We start from the raw sequence: 13,805 nt of genomic DNA, 5'->3' as shown, positions 1-13,805 counted from the left end.
ACTGTATACACTGAATGTAACTGTGATGATCTGGACCTGTCCACAATGAATGTAATTATGTTGAACCTGACCTGTCCACACTAAATGCAACTGTGCTGAGATGGACCTGTCCACATTGAATGCAAGTGTGTTGAACAGGAGCTGTCCACACTGAATACAACCCTGCTGAACTGGAGCTCTCCACAATGAAAGTAACCGTGCTGAAATTGAACTGTCCACACTGAATGTGTCCCTGCTAAACTGGATCTGTCCACACTGAATGTAACAGTGCTGAACTGGACTTGTACTCACTGAAAATAAGTGATGAACAGGAACTACGTTCACTGAATGTAACTATGCTGATCAGGCAATGGCCACACAGACTGTAACTGTGCTGCACGTGACATGTCCACACTGAATGTAACATTGCTGAACTGGACCGGTCCACTCTAAATGTAACCATGCTGTCCTGGAGCTGTCCACACTGAATGTAACTGTTTTGAACTGGATCTGTCAAAAATTAATGTGACTATACTGAACTGGACCTGTCCGCACTCAATATTACTGTGCTGAACTGGACCTGTCCACTCTGAATGTAACTGTGCGAAATGAATCTGCCTAAACCAAATATAGCTATGCTGACCTGGATCTGTCCTAACAGAATTTAACATTGCCAACTTGAACCGTCCACACTGAATGTAACTGTGCTGAACTGGGCCTGTCCACACTGAATGTAACCGGGGTGAACTGGACATGTCCGCACTGAATGTAACTGTGCTGAACTGGACCTGATCTTACTGAAGGTAATTATGCTGAACTGGACAGGTCAACGTTGAAAGTAACTTTACTGAACAGCACCTGTCCACACTGAATGTAAGTATACTGAGCTTGACCTGTCCACACTGAATGTAACTGAGCTGAACTGGACCTGTCCACGTGAATGTAACTGTGCTGAACTGCACCTGACACACTGAAGGTAACTGTGCTGAACTGGACCTATGCACATTGAATGTTACTGTACTCAACTGGACATGTACACACTGATTATAACTGTCCTGAACTGGACATGTTCACACTGTTGGTAATTTTGCTGAACTGGACCTGACCACACTGAATTTAACTTTGCTGAACTAGGCCTGTCCACACTGAACGTAACTTTGTTTAAATGGACCTGTCCACACTGACTGTAACTCTGATGAACTAGACCTGTCCACACTGAATGTAACTCTGATGAATTGGACCTGTCCACGCTGAATAGAACCGTTCTGAACTGGACATGTCCACACTGAATATAGCCCTGCCGAACTGAACTTGTCCACACTGAATGGAACTGTGCTGAAATGGACCTGTCCATACTGATGTAACTTTGCTGAACTGGACATGTCCAAACTGAGTGTAACTGAACTGAACTTTACCTGTCCACACTGAATGTATCCGTGCTGAACGCGATCTGTCCAAACTGAAGATATTGTGCTAAACTGGATCTGTCCACAGTGAATGTAACAGGGCTGAACTGGACTTGTACACACTGAAAATAACAGTGATGAACAGGAACTACGCACATTGAATGTAACTGTGCTGAACAGGACATGACCATAGAGACTGTATCTGTGCTGAACGTGACATGTCCACACTGAATGTAACAGTGCTGAACTGAACCAGTCCACAGTAAATGTAACCGTGCTGACCTGGACAAGTCCACACTGAATGTAACTCTTTTGAACTGGGTCTCTCAACAATTAATGTAAACATACTGAACTGGACCTGTCTGCACTGAATGTAACTGTGCTGATCTGGACCGGCTGACACCGACTGTAACTGTGCTAAACGAGAACTGTACACACTGAATGTAACGGTTCGGAACTAGACCAGTCCGCACTCAATATTACTGTTCTGAACTGGACCTGTCCACTCTGAATGTAACTGTGCGAAATGAACCTGCATAAACCAAATATAACCAAATATAACCAAATATAAACCAAATATGCTCGAACATATTAACATCGAGCGGGGGGAGGTATTGGCGGTTTTAGCTGGCCTAAAAATGGATAAATCCGCAGGCCCGGATGAAATGTATCCCAGGCTGCTGTGTGAGGCAAAGGAGGAGATTGCGGGGGCTCTAACACATATATTCAGGACCTCTCTGGCCACAGGGGATGTGCCAGAGGACTGGAGAACCGCTAATGTAGTACCATTATTCAAGAAGGGTAGTAGGGAAAAACCGGGGAACTACAGGCCAGTGAGCCTAACATCAGTGGTAGGAAAATTATTGGAAAAAATCCTGAGGGACAAAATGTGTCTCCACTTGGAGAGGCAAGGATTAATCAGGGATAGTCAACATGGCTTTGTCAAGGGAAGATCATGTCTGACTAATTTGATTGAATTTTTTGAGGGGGTGACTAGGTGTGTGGATGAGGGTAACGCAGTGGATGTGGTATACATGGATTTCAGTAAGGCCTTCGATAAAGTCCCGCACAGGAGACTGGTCAAGAAGGTAAGAGCCCATGGAATCCAGGGTGCCTTGGCACATTGGATACAAAACTGGCTTAGTGGCAGAAGGCAGAGGGTGATGGTCGAAGGTTGTTTTTGTGACTGGAAGCCTGTGGCCAGTGGGGTGCCACAGGGATCGGTGCTGGGTCCCTTGCTGTTTGTGGTCTACATTAATGACTTGGATATGAATGTTAAGGGTATGATCAGTAAGTTCGCGGATGATACAAAAATTGGTAGGGTGGTAAATAGCGAGGAGGGTAGCCTCAGTCTGCAGGACGATATAGATGGGTTGGTCAGATGGGCGGAACAGTGGCAAATGGAATTTAACCCGGAAAAGTGCGAGGTGATGCACTTTGGGGGGACTAACAAGGCAAAGGAATACACAATGAATGGAAAGACCCTAGGCAAGACGGAGGGTCAGAGGGATCTGGGTGTGCAAGTACACAGATCCCTGAAGGCGGCGGAACAGGTGGATAAGGTGGTAAAAAAGGCATATGGGATACTTGCCTTCATTAGCCGAGGCATTGAATATAAGAGCAAGGAGGTTATGATGGAGCTGTATAAAACACTGGTTAAGCCACAGCTGGAATATTGTGTGCAGTTCTGGTCGCCACACTACAGGAAGGATGTGATCGCGTTAGAGAGGGTGCAGAGGAGGTTCACCAGGATGTTACCAGGGCTGGAGCGCTTCAGCTATGAAGAGAGACTGGGCAGGTTGGGTTTGTTTTCCTTGGAGCTGAGGAGGCTGAGGGGGGACATGATTGAGGTGTACAAAATTATGAGGGGCATAGATAGGATGGATGCTGAGGAGCTTTTTCCCTTAGTAGAGGGGTCGATAACTAGGGGGCATAGATTCAAGGTAAAGGGCGGGAGGTTTAGAGGGGATTTGAGAAAGAACTTTTTCACCCAGAGGGTGGTTGGAGTCTGGAACTCACTGCCTGAAAGGGTTGTGGAGGCAGAAACCCTCACAACATTTAAGAAGCATTTGGATGTGCACTTGAAATGCCATAGCATACAAGGCTACGGGCCAAATGCTGGAATATGGGATTAGATTAGACAGGGCTTGATGGCCGGCGCGGACACGATGGGCCGAAGGGCCTCTATCCGTGCTGTATTACTCTATGACTCTATGACTCTATAACTATGCTGAACTGGATCTGTACAAACAGAATGTAACATTGCCAACTGGATCCTTCCACACTGAATGTAACTGTGCTGAATTGGGCCTATCCATACTGAATGTATCCGGGGTGAACTGGACCTGTCCACACTGAATGGAACAGTGCTGAAATGGACCTGTCCATACTGATGTAACTGTGCTGAACTGGAGATGTCCAAACTGAGTGTAACTGTACTGAAATTTACCTGTCCACACTGAATTTATCCGTGCTGAAATGGACCTGTCAACACTGTTTGTAATTGTGCTCAACTAGACCTGTCCACACTGCATGCAACTTTGCTGAAATAGACCTGTCCACACTGAACGTAACTTTGCTTAACTGCAACTGTTCACACTGAATGTACATCTGATGAACTGGATCTGTTCAGACTGAATGTACATCTGATGAACTGTACCTGTTCACACTGAATTTAGCCGTGCTGAACTGAACATGACCGCTTTGAATGTAACTGTGCTGAGCTATAGCTATCCACACTGAATCTAACTGTGCTTAGCTGGACCAGTCCACATTGAATGTAACTCTGCTGAAATGGAGCATTTCCACACTGTTTGTAACTGTGATGAACTGGACATATCAACATGGATTGTAACTCTGCTGATCTAGACTGTCCTCATTGAACGTAACCTTGCTGAACTAGACCTGATCACACTGAATTTAGCCATGCTGAAATGAACCTGCCCAGCTTGGATGTAACTGTGCTGACCTGGACCTTTTTCACACTGAATGTAAGTGTGCTGAAATAGAACTGCTCACATTGACTGTCCACACTGAATGTAATGATGAGGACCTGTACACACTGCTTATAACTCCCCTGAAATAGACATGTCCACAATGAAGGTAATTGTGCTGAACTTTACCTCACCACACTGAATGTAACTGTGCTGCACTAGACCTGTCCACACTGAATGCATCTTTGCTTAACTTGACCTGTACATACTGAATGTAACTATGATGAACTGGACCTGTCCACACTGAATTGAACCGTTCCGAACTGGACATGTCCACACTGAGTGTAGCCCTGGAGAACTGAACTTTCCATACTGAATGTATCTGTGCTGAATTGCACCTGTCCCCTATGAGAGTAACCGTGCTGATCTGTACCTATCCCCACTTAATGGAACTGCTCTGAAATTGACCTGTCCAACTGGAACGTAACTCTGCTGAACTGGATCTGTCAACACAGAATGGAGGTTTGCTGACCTGAACTTGTCCACATTGAATGTAACTAGGCCGATCTGGACCTGTCCACACTGAATTTATTTGTGCTGAATTGGAACTGCTCACACTGACTGTTACAATGCTGATCTGGAACTGTCCACACTGAATATATCGGTCATGAACTTGACCTATCCACACTAATCATAACCATGCAGAACTAGATCTGTCCACACTGAAATATAACCGTGCTGAACTGGACCTGTCCACACCAAATGTAACTGCGCTGAACTGGACCTGTCCACACTGAATGTAATTGTACTGAACTGGACCAATCTACAATGAATGGAACTGTGCTGGACTTGACCAGCCCACAATGAATGTAACTGTCTGAGCTGGATCTGTCCAAACAGAATATTACCAGCTGAACTGAACCTGTCCACACTGAAAGTACCTGTACTGAACTGGCCTGTCTACACTAAATGTAACTGTGCTGTCCTGGAACTGTACACACAGAATGCATTGGAGCTGAACTGGACCTGTCCACACTGAACGTAACTATGTTGAGCTGGATCAGTCCACACTGAATGTAAATATGCTGAACAGGACATGTCCACACTGAATGTCAATTTGCTGAAACGGATCTTTCCACACTGACTGTAACTGTGCTGAACTAGACCAGTCCACACTGAATGTAACTGTCTGACCTGGGTCTGTCCACAGAGAACATAAACAGCTGAGCTGGACCTGTCCACACTGAAATTAACTGTACTGAACTGGCCTGTCTACACTAAATGTAACTGTGCTGACCTGGAACTGTACACACAGAATGTATCTTAGCTGAACTGGACCTGTCCACACTGAATGTAACTATGTTGAGCTGGATCAGTCCACACTGAATGTAACTGTGCTGAACAGGACATGTCCACACTGAATGTAAGTGTGCTGTACATGACCTGTCCACACTGAAAGTAACTGTGCTGAACTGGACCAGTCCACACTGAATGTAACGGTGCTGAACAGGACTTCTCCACACTGAATTTAACTGTGATGATCTGGACCTGTCCACAGTGAATGTAATTATGTTGAACCGGACCTGTCCACACTGAATATCACCCTGCTACCCTGGACATGTCCACACTGACTATAACTGTGTTGAACTGGATCTGTCAAAAATTAATGTAACTATACTGAACTGGACCTTTCCGCACTGTATGTAACTGTGCTGAACTGGACCTGTCCACATTGAAAGTAACTCTGCTGAACTGCACCTGTCCACACTGAATGTAAGTATATTGAGCTTGACCTATCCACACTGAATGTAACTGTGCTGAACTGGACCTGTCCATAATGAATGTAACTGTGTTCAACAGGAACTGTCAAAACTGGATATAACCCTGCTGAACAGGACCTCACCACAATGAATGTAACCTTGCTGATCTGGACCATTCCACAATGAATGCAACCGCGGTCAAATTGTACTATCCACACTGAATGTAGGCGTGCTGAGCTGGACCTGTCCCCACTGAATGTAATTGTGCTGAACTGGACGTGGCCACACTGAATGTAACCGTGCTGAACTTGACCAGTCCAGTCTCAATGTATCCGTGCTGAAATGGACCTGACCATACTGAAGGTAAGTGTGCAGAACTGGATCTGTCCCCATGAATGAAACTGTGCTGAACTGGACTTGTATGCACTGAACGTAACTGTGCCGAACTGGACCTATGCACATTGAATGTAACTGTACTGAACTGGACATGTACACACTGATTATAACTGTCCTGAACTGGACATGTCCACACTGTTGGTAATTTTGCTGAACTGGACCTGACCACACTGAATTAAATTTGCTGAACTAGACCTGTCCACACTGAACGTAACTTTGCTTAACTGGACCTGTCCACACTGACTTTATCTCTGATGAACTGGACCTGCCTACACTGAATGTAACTGTGATGAACTGGACCTGTCCACACTGAATAGAATCGATCCGAACTGGACATCTCCACACTGAATGAAGCCCTGCCGAACTGAACTGGTCCACACTGAATGGAACTGTGTTTAAATGGACCTGTCTATACTGATGTAACATTGCTGAACTGAACATGTCCAAACTGATTGTAACTTTACTGAACTTTAACTGTCCACACTGAATGTATCCGTGTTGAAATGGACCTCTCCAAACTGTTTGTAATTGTGCTGAACTGGACCTGAACAAACTGCATGCAACATTGCTGAACTAGACCTGTCCACATTGAACGTAACTTTGCATAACTGGACCTGTTCACACTGGATGTACATCTGATGAATTGGACTTGTTCACACTGAATTTAGCCATGCTGAACTGAACCTGTCCGGAATGGATGTAACTGTGCTGAGCTGGACCTAACCACACTGAATTTAACTGTGCTGGACTGGAACTGTCCTCATTGAATGTAATTATGCTGAATTGGACCTGTGCACACTGAATGTAACTATTGAACTGGACCTGTCCACACTCAATGTTACTGTGCTGAACTGGACCTACCCACACTGAATTTAACTGTGCTGGCCTGGAACTGTCCACAATGAATGTAATGCTGAGGACATGTAAACACTGATTCTAACTGCCCTGAAATGGACATGCCCACAACTGGAGAAAAATGTGCTGAACTTTACCTGACCACACTGAATGTCACTGTGCTAAACTAGACCTGTACACACTGAATGTAACTTTGCTTAACTGGACCTGCCCACACTGAATGTAACTCTGATGAACTGGACATGTTTACACTGAATTGAACCGTTCCGAACTGGACATGTCCACACTGAGTGTAGCCCTGCAGAACTGAACTGGTCCACATGAATGTTTCTGTGCTGAATTGGAACTGTCCACTATGAGAGTAACCACGCTGATCTGGACCTGTCCCCAGTTAATGGAACTGCTCTGAACTTGACCTTTCGATCTAGAACGTAACTGTGCTGAACTGGATCTGTCAACACAAAATGGATCATTTCTGACCTGAACTTGTCCACATTGAATGTAACTAGGCTGATCTGGACTTGTCCACACTGAACTTAGCTGAGCTGAATTGGAACTGCTCACACTGACTGAAACTATGCTGATCTGGAACTATTCACACTGAAAATAACGGTCATGAAACTGACCTATCCTCACTAAACTTAACCGTGCTGAACTAGACCTGTCCACACTAAAATATAACCGTGCTGAACTGGACCTGTCGACACCAAATGTAACTCTGCTGAACTGGACCTGTCCACACTGAATGAAACTGTGCTGAGCTGGAACTCTCCAGACAAAAGTTAAATTAGCTGAACTATACCTGTCCACACTGAATGTAATTGAACTGAACTGGACCAATCCACAATGAATGGAACTGTGCTGAACTGGACCAGCCCAAACTGAATGTAACTGTCTGAGCTGGACCTGTCCAAACAGAATATAACCAGCTGAGCTGAACTTGTCCACACTGAAAGTAACTGTACTGAACTGGCCTGTCTACACTAAATGTAACTGTGCTGACCAGGAACTGTACACACAGAATGCATCTGAGCTGAACTGGATCTGTCCACACTGAATGTAACTATGTTGAACTGGATCAGTCCACACTGAATGTAACTGTGCTGAACAGGACATGTCCACTCTGAATGTAACTTTGCTGAAACGGATCTTTCCACACTGACTGTAACTGTGCTGTACTGCACCTGTCCATACTGAATGTAAGTGTGCTGTACATGACCTGTGCACACTGAATGTAACTGCTGAAATGGACATGTCTGCACTGTTTGTAACTGGACCTGTCCACACTGATTATAACTCTGCTGATCTCGGCTGCCCACACAGAATGTAACCTTGCTGAACCAGGCCTGTTCACACTGAATTTAGCCATGCTGAACTGAACCTGTCTGGAATGGATGTAACTGTGCTGAGCTGGACCTAACCACACAGAATTTAACTGTGCTGGACTGGAACTGTCCTCATTGAATGTAATTGTGCTGAATTGGACCTGTCCACACTGAATGTAACTATTGAACTGGACCTGTCCACACTGAATGTTACTGTGCTGAACTGGACCTAACCACACTGAATTTAACTGTGCTGGTCTGGAACTGTCCACAATGAATGTAATGCTGAGGACCTGTAAACACTGATTCTAAATGCCCTGAAATGGACATGCCCACAACTGGAGATAAATGTGCTGAACTTTACCTGACCACACTGAATGTCACTGTGCTAAACTAGACCTGTACACACTGAATGTAACTTTGCTTAACTGGACCTGTCCACACTGAATGTAACTCTGGTGAACTGGACATGTTTACACTGAATTGAACCGTTCCAAACTGGACATGTCCACACTGAGTGTAGCCCTGCAGAACTGAACTGGTCCACATGAATGTTTCTGTGCTGAATTGGACCTGTCCACTATGAGAGTAACCGCGCTGATCTGGACCTGTCCCCAGTTAATGGAACCGCTCTGAACTTGACCTTTCGAACTAGAACGTAACTGTGCTGAACTGGATCTGTCAACACAAAATGGAGCATTTCTGACCTGAACTTGTCCACATTGAATGTAACTAGGCTGATCTGGACTTGTCCACACTGAACTTAGCTGAGCTGAATTGGAACTGCTCACACTGACTGTAACTATGCTGATCTGGAACTGTTCACACTGAAAATAACGGTCATGAAACTGACCTATCCTCACTAAACTTATCCGTGCTGAACTAGATCTGTCCACACTAAAATATAACCGTGCTGAACTGGACCTGTCGACACCAAATGTAACTCTGCTGAACTGGACCTGTCCACACTGAATGAAACTGTGCTGAGCTAGAACTCTCCAGACAAAAGTTAAATTAGCTGAACTATACCTGTCCACACTGAATGTAATTGAACTGAACTGGACCAATCCACAATGAATGGAACTGTGCTGAACTGGACCAGCCCAAACTGAATGTAACTGTCTGAGCTGGATCTGTCCAAACAGAATATAACCAGCTGAGCTGAACTTGTCCACACTGAAAGTAACTGTACTGAACTGGCCTGTCTACACTAAATGTAACTGTGCTGACCAGGAACTGTACACACAGAATGCATCTGAGCTGAACTGAATCTGTCCACACTGAATGTAACTATGTTGAACTGGATCAGTCCACACTGAATGTAACTGTGCTGAACTGGACATGTCCACACTGAATGTAACTTTGCTGAAACGGATCTTTCCACACTGACTGTAACTGTGCTGTACTGCACCTGTCCATACTGAATGTAAGTGTGCTGTACATGACCTGTGCACACTGAATGTAACTGTGTTGAACGGGACTAGTCCACACTGAATGTAACTGTGTTCAACAGGAGTTGTCAATACTGGATATAACCCTGCTGAACAGAACCTCTCCACAATGCATGTAACCTTGCTGATGTGAACCATTCCACAATGAAGGCAACCGTGCTCAAATTGAACTATCCACACTGAATGTAGGCGTGCTGAGCTGGACCTGTCCCTACTGAATACATCCGTGCTGACCTGGACCTGGCCAAACTGAAGGTAACTGTGCTGAACTGGAGGTGTCCACACTGAATGTATCCGTGCTGAACTTGATCAGTCCAGTCTCAATATATCCGTGTTGAAATGGACCTGTCCATACTGAATGTAAATGTGCTGAATTGTACCTGACCACACTGCATGTAACTCGGTTGAAATGGACCAGTTCACACTGAATGTAACTGTGCTGAACAGCACCAGACAAACTGAAGGTAACTGTGCTGAACTGGATCTGTCCCCATGAATGTACCTGTGCTGAACAGGACTTGTACGTACTGAACGTAACTGTGCTGAACTGGACCTATGAAAATTGAATGTAACTGTACTGAACTGGACATGTACACTCTGATTATAACTGACCTGAACTGGACATGTGCACACTGATGGTAATTTTGGTGAACTGGACCTGACCACACTGAAAGTAATTTGCTGAACTAGACATGTCCACACTGAACGTAACTTTGCTTAACTGGACCTGTCCACACTGAATGTAACGCTGATGAACTGGACCTGTCCTCACTGAATTGAACCGTTCCGAACTGGGCATGTCCAAACCGAATGTAGCCCTGCCGAAGTGAACTTGTCCACACTGAATATAACAATGCTGAAATGGACCTGTCCAAACTGAGTGTAACGGTACTGAACTTTACCTGTCCACACTGAATGTATCCGTGCTGAAATGGGCCTGTCCACTCTATTTGTAATTGTGCTCAACTAGACCTGTCCACACTGCATGCAACTTTGCTGAACTAGACCTGTCCGCACTGAACGTAACATTGCTTAACTGGACCTGTTCACACTGAATGTACATCTGATGAATTGGATCTGTTCACACTGATTGTACATCTGATGAACTGGACCTGTTCACACTGAATTTGCCGTGCTGAACTGAACCTGACCGCATTGAATGTAACTGTGCTGAGCTGGAGCTATCCACACTGAATTTAACTGTGCTTAGCTGGACCAGTCCTCACTGAATGTAACATTGCTGAAATGGAGCATTTCCACACTGATTGTAACTGTGATGAACTGGTCATATCTACACTTATTGTAACTCTGCTAATCTAGACTGTCCTCATTGAATGTTACCTTTCTGAACTAGACCTGTTCACACTGAATTTAGCCATGCTGAAATGAACCTGCCCGGACTGGATGTAACTGTGCTTAGCTGGACCTGTTGACACTGAATGTAACTGTTCTGAACTGGACCTGTCCACACTGAATGTAATTTTGCTTAAATAGAACTGCTCACACTGACTGTAACTGTGCTGATCTGGCACTGTCCACACTGAATGTAATGCTGAGCACCTGTACGCACTGGTTATAACTCCCCTGAAATAGACATGTCCACACTGATGGTAATTGTGCTGAACTTTACCTGACCACACTGAATGTAACTGTGCTGAACTAGACCTGTCCACACTGAATGTATCTTTGCTTAACTGGACCTGTCCACACTGACTGTAACTCTGATGAACTGGACCTGTCCACACTGAATTGAACCGTTCCGAACTGGACATGCCCACACTGAGTGTAGCCCTGCAGAACTGAACTTTCCATACTGAATGTATCTGTGCTGAATTGGACCTGTCCACTATGAGAGTAACCGTGTTGATCTGTACCTATACCCACTTAATGGAACTGCTCTGAAATTGACCTGTCCAACTGGAACGTAACTGTGCTGAACTGGATCTGCCAACACAGAATGGAGTCTTGCTGACCTGAACTTGTCCACATTGAATGTAACTAGGCTGATCTGGACGTGTCCACACTGAAGTTAGCTGTGCTGAATTGGAACTGATCACACTAACTGTAACAATGCTGATCTGGAACTGTCCACACTGAATATATCGGTCATGAACTTGACCTATCCACACTAAATATAATCGCGCTGAACTAGATCTGTCAACACTGAAATATAACCGTGCAGAACTGGACCTGTCCACAACAAATGTAATTGTGCTGAACTGGACCTGTCCACACTGAATGAAGCTGTGCTGATCTAGAACTCTCCAGACAAAAGTTAAATTAGCTGAACTGTACCTGTCCACACTGAATGTAATTGTACTGAACTGGACCAATGCACAATGAATGGAACGGTGCTGAACTGGACCAGCCCACACTGAATGTAACTGTCTGAGCTGCATCTGTCCAAACAGAATATTACCAGCTGAGCTGAACCTGTCTGCACTGAAAGTAATTGTACTGAACTGGCCTGTCTACACTAAATGTAACTGTGCTGTCCTGGAACTGTACACACAGAATGCATCGGAGCTGAACTGGACCTGTCCACACTGAAAGTAAATATGTTGAGCTGGATCAGTCCACACTGAATGTAACTGTGCTGAAAAGTACATGTCCACACTGAATGTCACTTTGCTGAAACGGATCTTTCCACACTGACTGTAAATGTGCTGAACTGGACCAGTCCACACTGAATGTAACTGTCTGACCTGGATCTGTCCACATGGAATATAAACTGCTGAGCTGGAACTGTCCACACTGAAATTAACTGTACTGAACTGGCCTGTCTACACTAAATGTAACTGTGCTGACCTGGAACTGTAAACACAGAATGTATCTGAGCTGAACTGGACCTGTCCACACTGAATGTAACTATGTTGAGCTGGATCAGTCCACACTGAATGTAACTGTGCTGAAGAGGGCATGTCCACACTGAATGTAAGTGTGCTGTACATGACCTGCCCACACTGAAAGTAACTGTGCTGAACTGGATCAGTCCACACTGAATATAACGGTCCTGAACAGGACCTCTCCACACTGAATTTAACTGTGACGGTCTGGACCTGTCCACAGTGAATGTAATTATGTTGGACCGGACCTGTCAACACTGAATATCACCCTGCTGAAATGGATCTGTCCACACTGAATATCACCCCGCTGCACTGGACATGTCCACACTGAATATAGCTGTGTTGAACTGTATCTGTCAAAAATTAATTTAACTATACTGAACTGGACCTGTCCGCACTGTATGTAACTGTGCTGAGCTGGACCTGCTCACACTGACTGTAACTGTGCTAAACTAGAACTGTCCACACTGTATTTAGCAGATCGGAACTAGACCTGTCCGCACTAAGTATTCGTGCTGAACTGGACATGTCCATACTGAATGAAACTGCACTTAAATGAACCCTCCTACACCAAATATAACTATGCTGAACTGGGCCTGTCTAAACAGTATATAACTTTGACAAACTTGACCTGTCCAATCTGAATATAACTGTGCTGAACTGGAACTGTCCACATTGAATGTAAATGTGCTGATCTGGACCTATCCACAATGAATGCAAGCATTTTGAACACGAGCTGTCCGCAATGAATATAACCCTGCTGAACTGTACCTCTCCACAATGAATGTAACCGTACTGAAATTGAACTGTCCACACTGAAAGTATCCGTGCTGAACTGGATCACTCCAAACTGA

The sequence above is a fragment of the Somniosus microcephalus genome, chromosome 4 (assembly GCF_052327205.1).
Source record: "Somniosus microcephalus isolate GS21.2 chromosome 4, FLI_Smic_1.0, whole genome shotgun sequence".
Lineage (NCBI taxonomy): Eukaryota > Metazoa > Chordata > Chondrichthyes > Squaliformes > Somniosidae > Somniosus > Somniosus microcephalus.
Note: the sequence above shows the minus strand (reverse complement) of the source record.